This window comes from Aegilops tauschii, chromosome 1 (genome assembly GCF_002575655.3).
Source record: "Aegilops tauschii subsp. strangulata cultivar AL8/78 chromosome 1, Aet v6.0, whole genome shotgun sequence".
NCBI lineage: Eukaryota > Viridiplantae > Streptophyta > Magnoliopsida > Poales > Poaceae > Aegilops > Aegilops tauschii.
Genome location: NC_053035.3, coordinates 51,611,055 through 51,623,344, shown reverse-complemented (window position 1 = coordinate 51,623,344; position 12,290 = coordinate 51,611,055). Strand labels below are relative to the sequence as shown.

The 12,290-nt window shown below is 40.0% G+C and overlaps 1 long non-coding RNA gene across 1 annotated transcript; it reads right to left on the bottom strand.

Annotated features, from left to right (window-relative positions):
* Positions 1 to 9,225: 9,225 nt before the first annotated feature.
* LOC120972583 (uncharacterized) lies at positions 9,226 to 11,459 on the bottom strand. Its single transcript, XR_005766929.3, has 2 exons — positions 11,158 to 11,459; positions 9,226 to 10,921 (listed from the first exon to the last, which is right to left on the bottom strand). It is a non-coding gene; the product is annotated as an uncharacterized lncRNA (long non-coding RNA).
* Positions 11,460 to 12,290: the final 831 nt, after the last annotated feature.

Genomic DNA, 12,290 nt, shown 5'->3' with positions numbered 1-12,290 from the left:
GCTAGTTGATTATTGTTCCCATAAGTTGTTTGCTCACAAAATCCCTATGCATAGGAAGTGGGTTAGACTTAAATGTGCTAGTCATGTTCTTCACGATGCTCCCTTTATGTTTCAATTCTTATCTTTTATGTGAGCATCATTGAAATCATCATGCCTAGCTAGGGGCGTTAAACGTTAGCGCTTGTTGGGAGGCAACCCAATTTTATTTTTGTTTCTTGCTTTTTGGTTCTTTTTGGTAATAAATAAGTCATCTAGCCTCTGGTTAGATGTGTTTTCATGTTTCAATTAGTGTTTGTGCCAAGTAGAACCTTTGGGAAGACTTGGGTGAAGTCTTTTTGATCTTGCTGTAAAAAACAGAAACTTTAGCACTCACGAGATTAGCTAGGACTTTTTACTGGAGAGTGCTATTTAGTTGATTATTTTTTCAGGTTATTAATAGATAAATTCCTCACGTCCACCAATTTATTTCAGAATTTTTGGAGTTCTAGAAGTATACGTTTGATACAGATTACTACAGACTGTTCTGTTTTTGACAGATTCTGTTTTCTATGTGTTGTTTGCTTATTTTGATCAATCTATGAGTAGTATCAGGGGGTATAAACCATAGAGAAGTTGGAATAAAGTAGATGTTACACCAATATGAATTTAGAATGAGTTCACAACAGTACCAAAAGTGGTGATTTATTTTCTTATACTAACGGAGCTTACGAGTTTTCTGTTAAGTTTTGTGTTGTGAAGTTTTCAAGTTTTGGGTAAAGATTCGATGGACTATGGAATAAGGAGTGGCAAGAGCCTAATCTTGGGGATGCCCAAGGCACCCCAAGGTAATATTCAAGGACAACCAAGAGCCAAAGCTTGGGGATGCCCCGGAAGGCATCCCCTCTTTCGTCTACTTCCATCGGTAACTTTACTTGGAGCTATATTTTTATTCACCACATGATATGTGTTTTGCTTGGGGTGTCAATTTATTTTGTTAGGATTTGCTTGCTGTTATTTATAACAATGTTTTGCATCTTTTATTTCAATAAAAGTGGCATTGATAGCCTTTACTATGCCTATTTTACAAGTCTTCATGTTGCTGTTTGAAAGCAGAAAGTTTACCGCTGTTGCAAAAATTCCCTAGAAAAGTCAGAATGTGATAAAATGTTGAAACCTTTTGCATAATAAGCTCTGATGAATTTAATACAGTGGTAATTTTCTTTCATAATTTTTGGAGCTAGGGAAGTATGGATCTTGCTGCATTCTTTACAGACTGTCCTGTTTAGGCAGATTGCTGTTATGTTTGCATTGTTTGCATATGTTTGCCTATTTAATGATTCTATTTGTGGATAGGACTATTAAGTATGCAGAGGCATTTAGTATGAAATGTTGAATAATAATTTTAGTGATTTTCTACAGTACAGTATGATAAGGTTTTTGCATTGGTTTATACTAACTTATCTCAGGAGTCCTTGTTGAGTTTTGTGTGGATGAAGCTTTTGAGATTTAGGGAGACCGTGATATGAGAGGAATTAAGGAGACACAAAAGCTCAAGCTTGGGGATTCCCAAGGCATCCCAAGATAATATTTCAAGAAGTCTCAAGCGTCTAAGCTTGGGGATGCCCCGGTTGGCATCCCACCTTTCTTCTTCGACCACTATCGGTTAGTATCGGTTGATCCTAATTTTTTGCTTCTTCACGTGATGTTTGCTATTCTTAAAATGTCATTTTATTTTGTTTTGCTTGCTGTTTGAATAAAGTATCAAGATCTAAAATTATTAAATGGGAGAGTCTTCACATAGCTAAATAATTATTTAACTACTCATTGATCTTCACTTATATCTTTTTGGTGTAGTTTGTCATTTTACTCGTGTGCTTCACTTATATCCTATGAGTAAATAGTTGAATGATTTGAATATCAGAAATCTGAAATTATATATGTTTTATATGGTTATCCCATGGGGAGTAATGACTTCACATATAAGAAGTAGAGGTGGTAAATTTATTGAAGGTTAGCAAACATTGTATTGGTCACTTGAACAATTCATGAAAAAATATTAAGGGAAGAGATATTTCACATATAAATATACTATCTTGGACATCTTTTATGATTGTGAGCACTCATTAAAATATGACATGCTAAAAGGTTGATGTTGGACAAGGAAGACAACGTAATGGGTTATGTTTTCTTATATCCAAAATAAAGTATATTGTCATGGATCATTCAACATGCTGACCTTGCCTTTCCCCCTCCTGCTAGCCAAATTCTTTGCACCAAGTAGAGATACTACTTGTGCTTCCAAACATCCCTTAAACCAGTATTGCCATGAGAGTCCACCATACCTACCTATGGATTGAGTAAGATCCTTCAAGTAAGTTGTCATCGGTGCATGCAATAAAAATTGCTCTCTAAATATGTATGATCTATTAGTGTGGAGAAAATAAGCTTTGTACGATCTTGTGATGTGGAAGCAATAAAAGCGACGTACTGCATAATAAAGGTCCCTATCACAAGTGGCAATATAAAGTGACGTTCTTTCGCATTAAGATTTTGTGCATCCAACTATAAAAGCGCATGACAACCTCTTCTTCCCTCCGCGAAGGGCCTATCTTTTATTCTTGTCTTATACCTTATGCAAGAGTCATGGTGATCTTCACCTTTCCTTTTTACATTTTATCCTTTGGCAAGCACATTGTGTTGGAAAGATCCTGATATATATATATATATATATATATATATATATATATATATATATATATATATCCAATTGGGCGTAAGGCATCATGAACTATTATTGTTGACATTACCCTTGAGGTAAAAGGTTGGGAGGCGAATCTATAAACCCCTATCTTTCTCTGTGTCTGATTAACACTCTGAACCCATAAATATCATGTGAGTGTTAGCAATTGTGAAAGACTAAATGATAGTTGAGTATGTGAAGTTTGCTGAAACAAAGCTCTGACATAGGCCCTTCCTGAAAATAAGTTGAATTGTAATTGTTTGATGACTAATAACACGGTTTGTTAGTTCTCAAGAAAGTTTATGATCTATACTTTAACATGTGAATAGTTTGTTACTTGATCATGAAATGTCTTATGAGTTGAGCTACTGTTATGATATATAATGATGCTAGAAAAGGTGATAGAAATTATCATTGATCAAACTTGTGCACCTGCTAGCATTCACACTTCCTAAATTATTTCTTTTATCATTTACCTACTCGAGGACGAGCAGGAATTAAGCTTCGGGATGCTGATACGTCTCCAACGTATCTATAATTTATGAAGTATTCATGCCATTATATTATCTGTTTTGGATGTTTATGGGCTTTACTAAACACTTTTATATTATTTTTGGGACTAACCTATTAACCGGAGGCCCAACCCAAATTGTTGTTTTCTTGCCTATTTCAGTGTTTCGAAGAAAAGGAATATCAAACGGAGTCCAAACGGAATGAAAACTTCGGGAGAGTTATTTTTGGAACGGAAACAATCCAGGGGACTTGGAGTAGATGTCAGGGAAGCTTCGAGGTGTCCACGAGGCAAGGAGGCGCGCCTGCCCCCCTGGGCGAGCCCCCCACCCTCGTGGGCTCCTCGTGGCTCCCCTGACTGACTTCTTTCGCCTATATATATCCATATACCCTAAAAACATCGGAGAACAGAATAGATCGGGAGTTCCGCCGCCGCAAGCCTCTGTAGCGACCAAAAACCAATCGGGGCCCTGTTCCGCCACCCTGCTGGAGGGCTAAACCCTCAACGGTGGCCATCTTCATCATCCCGGCGCTCTCCACGACGAGAAGGGAGTAGTTCACCCTTGGGGCTGAGGGTATGTACCAGTAGCTATGTGTTTGATCTCTCTCTCTCTCTCTCGTGTTCTTAAGGTGGTACAATCTTGATGTATCGCGAGCTTTGCTATTATAGTTGGATCTTATGATGTTTCTCCCCCTCTACTCTCTTGTAATGGATTGATTTTTCCCTTTGAAGTTGTCTTATTGGATTGAGTCTTTAAGGATTTGAGAACACTTGATGTATGTCTTGCATGTGCTTATCTGTGGTGACAATGGGATATTCACGTGATCCACTTGATGTATGTTTTGATGATCAACTTGCGAGTTCAGTGACCTTGTGAACTTATGCATAGGGGTTGGCACACCTTTTCATCTTGACTCTCCGGTAGAAACTTTGGGGCACTCTTTGAAGTTTTATGTGTTGGTTGAATAGATGAATCTGAGATTGTGTGATTCATATCGTATAATCATACCCACAGATACTTGAGGTGACATTGGAGTATCTAGGTGACAATAGGGTTTTGGTTGATTTGTGTCTTAAGGTGTTATTCTAGTACGAACTCTATGATAGATCGAACGGAAAGAATAGCTTCGTGTTGTTTTACTACGGACTTTTGAATAGATCGACCAGAAAGAATAACTTTGAGGTGGTTTCGTACCCTACCATAATCTCTTTGTTTGTTCTCCGCTATTAATGACTTTGGAGTGACTCTTTGTTGCATGTTGAGGGATAGTTATATGATCCAATTATGTTATTATTGTTGAGAGAACTTGCACTACTAAAAGTATGAACCCTAGGCCTTGTTTCCTAGCATTGCAATACCGTTTACGCTTGCTTTTATCATTAGTTACCTTGCTGTTGTTATATTTTCAGATTACAAAAACCTATACCTACCATCCATATTGCACTTGTATCACCATCTCTTCGCCGAACTAGTGCACCTATGCAATTTACCATTGTATTGGGTGTGTTGGGGACACAAGAGACTCTCTGTTATTTGGTTGCAGGGTTGTTTGAGAGAGACCATCTTCATCCTACGCCTCTCATGGATTGATAAACCTTATTAGGTCATCCACTTGAGGGAAATTTGCTACTGTCCTACAAACCTCTGTTCTTGGAGGCCCAACAACGTCTACAAGAAGAAGGTTGTGTAGTAGACATCACTACCGTGGTGTTCTTTTTGTGCAGAAATAAAAGTTCTCCAAATGCAACAAACTTTTTGATAATTTTTTGGAACAAAAGAGGCACTAGAAGATTCGCGGGAGGACCAGAAGGTGAAGGAGGTATCCACTTTGGACGTGAGACCGACGCCAAAAATCCTATAAATATAGAAACCTCCAGAAATAACCCTAGATCGGAAGTTCCGCTGACGCAAGCCTCTGTAGCTACGAAAAACCATTCTTGACCCTTTTCCAGCATCGCGTCGGAGGGGGAAATCATCACTGGAGGCCATCTTCATCATCCCGGCGGCCACATGATGAGGAGGGAGTAGTCCACCCTCGGGGCTAAGGGTTTGTACTAGTAGCTATGTATTTGATCTCTCTCTCTCTCCCTCTCTCTCTCTGTCTAGATCTATCACAAGCTTTGTTAATATAGTTGGATCATATGGTGTTTCTCCCTCTCTATCTTGTTGCGATGAATTGAGTTTTGCCTTTGAGATTTCGTTATTATTGAATTGAATACTTTTATGGCTTTGACAACACTTGATGTATGTCTTGCTATGAATACCCATGGTGACAATGGGGTATCATATTGATTCACTTGATATATGTTTTTATACTCAACTCCCAGATTCTCGAGGTGGCAATGGGGTAATTTATGCATCGATCCGACAGGTGGGACCCACCTGCCGTTTTCGCGGCCAAATCAGGTTGTCAGTGCTCCGCGTTACACATTAGGCTCAGAACTGGTGGGTTTTGGTGACCTGGGTCAAATCTGGTACTGACCTGTTACTGATCCATCTCCATCGTTTCATGCCAATATTCTACAACTTTCATATACTTTCGGCAACTTTTATATTATTTTTGGGACTAACATATTGATCCAGTGCCCAGTGTCAGTTCCTGTTTGTTGCATGTTTTTTGTTTCGCAGAATATCCATATCAAACGGAGTCCAAACGCAATAAAAAGTTATGGATTTTTTTGGAATATATGTGATTTTTGGGAAAAAGAATCAACGCGAGACGATACCCGAGGGGCCCACAAGCCCTAGGGGCGCGCCCCCTACCTTGGGCGCGCTTGGGAGGCTTGTGGACACTCCGTAAGGCGGTTGGTGCCCTTCTTCGGCCGCAAGAAAGATAATATCCATATAAAAATCATGTTATAATTTCAGCCCAATCGGTGTTACGAATCCCTAAGAATTTAAGATACGGTGAAATGCCAGAAAACAGGAACATGGAAACAGAAGGAAACTGAGAGAGAGATCAAATCTCAGAGGAGCTCCCTCCCCTCCGCCGCCATGGCAGCCATGGACCAGAGGGGAAACCCTCCTCCCATCTAGGGGGGGAGGTCAAGGAAGAAGAAGGAGGGGGGCTCTCTCCCCTCTCTCCCGGTGGCGCCGAAACGCCGCCGGGGCCATCATCGTGACTGCGATCTACACCAACAACTTCACCGCCGTCATCACCAACTCTCCCCCCCCCGCCTCTATGCAGCAGTGCAACACCCCTTCTCCCTGCTATAATCTCTACTTAAACATGGTGCTCAACGCTATATATTATTTCCCAATGATGTGTGGCTATCCTACGATATTTGAGTAGATCCGTTTTGTCCTATGGGTTGATTGATGATCATGATTGGTTTGAGTTGTATGTTTTATTATTGGTGTTGTCCTATGGTGCTCTCTATGTCGTGCAAGCGTGCGGGATCCCCGCTGTAGGGTTTGCAATATGTTCATGATTCACTTATGGTGGGTGGCGTGAGTGATAGAAGCACAGACCCGAGTAAGTAGGTTGTTTGCGTATGGGAGTAAAGAGGACTTGATACTTTAATGCTATGGTTGGGTTTTACCATAATGATCTTTAGTAGTTGTGGATGCTTGCTAGAGTTCCAATCATAAGTGCATATGATGCAAGTAGAGAAAGTATGTTAGCTTATGCAGGGGCGGAGCCAGGATTCGAACATTAGGGGGGCGAAGAAGATTTTTTTCCACTTAACCACACAATAGCTATAAATTGGCCTAAAGTAAGAGGGGTTCAATGCACGCTAATGCTACTCTTTCCACTTTGCTCTACTTCCTCGCAAATGTGAGCACACAACAATGGCAGACAAATGCACAATGCAGAGCAAGTCGTGCTAAAAGGTGCAGCACATTGATATAAACAACATAGAAATGTATATTTGGCATTATAAAACTTCGTTTCAATTAATAAACTTATATCCATGACTACACAATTTGATATTCTAATTGGAAGTACTTTCTCACAAACAATCTTTTCATACAGCGACAATCCAAAGGTTCAAAGAAAGTGATTTCTCATTAATTATAAGAAGGAACACATGCAGTAAATTCATCAATTCTCTTGTATGAAAGTGAACCAATTAATTAGATGAGTAGGGTGCAGCCAACAGTCCATCAACAAAAGTGTAAAGCACATGATACCTTTAAAATTGAGTGTTTGAAGAATAAACACCAGATCAACAGACTCGGATGCAGTCGACATTGCAGCAGGATTAGCAGAGGCAGGGGCAACGGCGCCCATGGCTAGCAGGGCACCATCGTCGCATCGCCGTGGTGTCCTTATTTGGCGTCTGGCGGCTGGCATCTCGCATAGTAGTGGCCTCAAATAATGGCAAGCGGTGGCGGCGGCATGGAGTCGATCTAGACAAGTTGCAAACGCACGCTAGGTTTCATCATCATGCGAGTTACAATTCACCGCTTAATGGGCAATCAACGTGCGCATGGGCTCTTTTTGGGCTTCGGCATTTACAGAGACCGATAAGTTTCGGCCTTAGTAGTAGTTAACCTATATACGGACAAGTAGTACTTGAATACTTGTATATACTGCTACGTATTAGTGCTAATATCTGCACTAGATCGTTAGGGGGGCGATCGTTGGCGGGGGGGGGGGGGGGGGGGGGGGTCTAGCCCTTGCTCGCCCCCCTGTCTCCGCCCCTAAGCTTATGCCTCTCCCTTATATAAAATTGCAATAATGATTACCGACCTAGTTATCGATTGCCTAGGGATAAATAATTTTCTTGTGACAAAAATCTCTGTACTAAAACTAACTTAGTTGTTTCTTTATCTAAACAACCCCTAGCTTTTATTTTACGTGTTCTTTATTATCTTGCAAATCTATCCCTTTATACCTACAAAGTACTTCTAGTTTCATACTTGTTCTAGGTAAAGCGAACGTTAAGTGTGCGTAGAGTTGTATCGGTGGTCGATAGAACTTGAGGGAATATAAGTTCTACCTTTAGATCCTCGTTGTGTTCGACACTCTTACTTATCGAGAAAGGCTACAATTGATCCCCTATACTTGTGGGTTATCAAGACCTTTTTTCTGGCGCCGTTGCCGGGGAGCAATAGCGTGGGGTGAATATTCTCATGTGTGCTTGTTTGCTTTATCACTAAGTAGTTTTTATTTTCTATTCTAAGTTGTTCTCTATCTTTAGTTATGGATATGGAACACGAAATACCAAAAAAAATTAGGTGTACTTGCTACTCATGGAGATGGGGAACCTCCTAAAACCCTCGATGCTCATTATGTGGAAAATATTAAACACTACTTTGATAATCCTGAGAAAACCCCACTCAACTTGATAATGGGAGACACGTTGGATCAACGTGAAGACTTTAGGGATTATCGCTTGACACAAAAAGGGAAACTATTATGGGATCAAATTCATATGTTTCATTGGTATGCATGGAATTTATGCTTGAGATATGATTATACTTGTTGCTCTAGGATGAAGGCTCCACACCTTCCCTTTTCATGTAAATTTAGTGATAATGAAACTTTGGCTTCTTATGCTAATGGTATATATGATTACTATGATGTGGAACAAATAGAATAATTTGTTGCTTTTAAGGGTGCTTATGAAATTGAATCTTTGTTTGAAAAGTGTGAAAATTATGATGATGCTGTTTACAGACTTGAAAATCATGCTATACTTAAATATTGCTATATGAGAATCTATTATATATAAAGTAAATGTGCCCGTGCGTTGCTACGGGTCGTTGTTTGGACCATGTACATACATGGTCAAGAAGCGATGACGCCTTCAGCTGATATGCTTGTTTGGGAGAATTATGGTCGGATAGGGAGGAGGCTTGGATGACCGAGTGCCTTTTCTATTATAACAAGTCATGAACAACTAAGTTCTGGAACATGTAAACATGAAATGAGGTAGTTGACCACACTTGGCATATGGTCTCTATATGAGGGCAAACCTTTATATTGCTGTAATATGTTGCAGATCCTGGGTTACTATGGTTATATATTTTACGACACAATGGGTCAACAGCACGTAATATTCTTTATTTCCAGTATAAAACCTTAATTGCACAACACATGACCCGGCATGTAGTACTAACAATATTCACAATTACCGCCTTACATTTGTTTTGGATTGAGTTGCACAAGGCCAACCAGAAACATGAAAGCTCAATCCACACAATCACCTCTTATAATCAGCCATACAAATTGTGTGTCCTGGCAAGCTCCAAAGACTTCATATTTGGTAAAGGACACAAAAAGCACCAAACCCAACTTGAGAGGAAGAAACAGGACCAAACCTAATGGTGCATGTACACCATAAATTGATATGCATAATAGTTAACACACTTGAATGGATTTAGCTTGATTACTGCAATCCCAACTTTTTCATGGTTGCCCAACATAGCAAATGAAAATAGTGCCTCAAACCTATTAAGTACTCTCCAACTTCTCTCATCACAAAATATCTGACGCTTGTTAACAGAATTGTCACTACCTCAGGGATAGGCCCAACATCAAATGGTTTCTTTTTCACTTTCCTAATAAAAAGCAACATATATTTGCTAATTCAGTTCAACAAAAGCAGTAAGCTATGCCAATCCCCCTACAGTTTAGCAGAGCAGGCTATGATATCCTACAGTTTATAAAAAGCTCACAGTGAGTGGTACAGATTAGGTACAATAAAAACATGTGTATGCACCCAGAGTCCTTGGTCTTCACTTTGAGATAATTTCAGTGAAAGGACTGTAAATCTTTTGAAAATGATGCAATGAATAAGGGATATAAAGAGGGAAACAAGCTTATTCATTGATTTTGAATGGATAACTCCTCAAAATTGAGTAATTGCCTAAATACTGAAGAAGAAAAAGTATGCTTTGAAAGCTTGTGACTTGGTAACTTCCATCTCATCCTCCTACCAGTCAATAGACTGTGTAAAAGAAAATAGAAGAAACAACACAACCCCACCTGCTACATATGCGGTATACCTCTGGGCATGTACTAAGATGCAACAAAATTTCAGTACAGCTGCTACATATGCGGTATACCTCTGGGCATGTACTAAGATGCAACAAAATTTCAGTATGTTTTTCTGCTCTAGTTCAAGCTGCGCGTTTCCTACTTCCTACCTCAGCCAAAGAAACAACTTCAAGTCAATTCTACCATTATATTTATACATAGCTGCATTGCTTATGTCTAAAACCCAATATATGATTGATATTCCCAGCTGCATTGTCTATGTCTGAAACCTAATATGACTGCCTTATGTGCTAGCTTCTCAAGAGAAGTTTTATTGGAACTTCTACAGAAAGTATAAACATTATTACATGTAATGTTCGGGTGGTGCAACACTGCAGATTGCATATTAAATTATAGTACATTTGAGAAACAGAGAAGCAATGCATTGGGTATTATTCATCTTCTGAAACTATAGTACATACCTCAAGTGAAGCAGGGTCAGACATTTGCAGTTAAGAGTGGAGCACAAACAGCAAGGCAAACAATTGAATGTATACACCATCTGCCAATTTTAACTACAATTGAAAGTCCAGAATCAGGTCACCCTGATTATCTGTATACACCATCTGCCAATCTCTGTTGGAAGACATCAGTTTACTGTCAAATCCAAACATCTCGTCGAGCTCAGCTTTGGTTTGCATCATCGTCACTAAACTTTGACAAATCTACTGATCTATCAAGTGCAACACCTTTCCTATGAACCTGCAAAGTCATGGAAAATATCTTACAAATTAATCTCATGACGTTGCTGCTAGAAGCGTGTGAACCGGCAAATTAAGCAAGACACGTTCACACAAAACAGCCGGCGCTGGACGAACTGGAGCTGAATTAATGGAGTTTGTCGGTAGCACCGGTCTGAATGCCACAATCTCTACTGCAATTCAAGTAGAAAGATTGGAAGCCTGAGATCTAGGGGAGACCATGGACGGAAGACGCACATGTGGAAGAGAAGTTGAGATCCAAGCCAGAACGCCAGGCAGAGCGCGCACAAAGTGATCCTCCAATCGTTCGCCGTCGTCGATGTCGACTACGACCTCCATTGCGTGGGGCCCTTACCCCTGCCTGTCCCGTGAGCTCCTGCACGGCGTTCGGCGACCTACTGGGCGTGGAGCGCGTGGGGCCGCTTGTCGACGCCGCCGACGGTGTGTCCTGGCGCGCGTTGGAGGAGGCTAGGTTCCCGCCGCCGTGCCCTCTCTTCTTTCCTCTGTCCCCCTTCTCCTTTATCTCCTCCACAAGAGATAGCGATTGGATTTGGGACGACGACGAACGGAGAAGAAGAGCGAGTTGCGCTGAGCGTGGGAAGAAGGCCCAATAAGAAAACAACACGAATAAGGAAAGAAAAACGGACGAAGAACAAATTGAAGCGTTTTCTCCCATTACCGGTGGCATTAAGGGTTAAAAGTTTTTCTAAAAAAAATCAACGACGACGGTGGACGGGCGGAAGCAATAACCCTTTTATTATTAACTAGCAAAGAAGCCCGTGTGTTGCAATGGGAAAGAAAATAACAGACGCTCTTAACCCAATAACCATGACTCAAGATTTTAATAGGCCCACGTCTTTTAGTTTCACACTCGCTCGGAATAAGATAAAAAATATGTTGTTTTTCCCGTGAATTTTTTCATAGGTGTGCATGCATGGTTATCCATTTTTTTCTCACTCTGGTTTTAATAATAGATGTTTATTTCCAATTCGAATCACCGACAGTACGAAAGAAAAATGGACCATGCACTATAGATTAAGTTTGCACAAAAAATAATATTTTAGAAATATTTAGCAGCTAAAAATAACATCATATTTAGATTCTACATATTTTTCGAATCAAATTTAGTTATATAATGTGCTAAAATCAAAGCTACGGTTTAAAAGATATGGATAATCTTGTTTTACATAAACTGTGGATTGAATAACCGAGACGTCAAGGGTTTTTCTGTTAAAACAAAAAAAACTTTTTGGCTGACTTAAATATGGACAGCGGGTTGATTATCTGAAATGTCAGGGGGTTTTCTGAGAAAATGAAAAAACGGGGCGGTTGTAACTTAAACTTGTACCGCGGGTTGATTTTCAGAAACC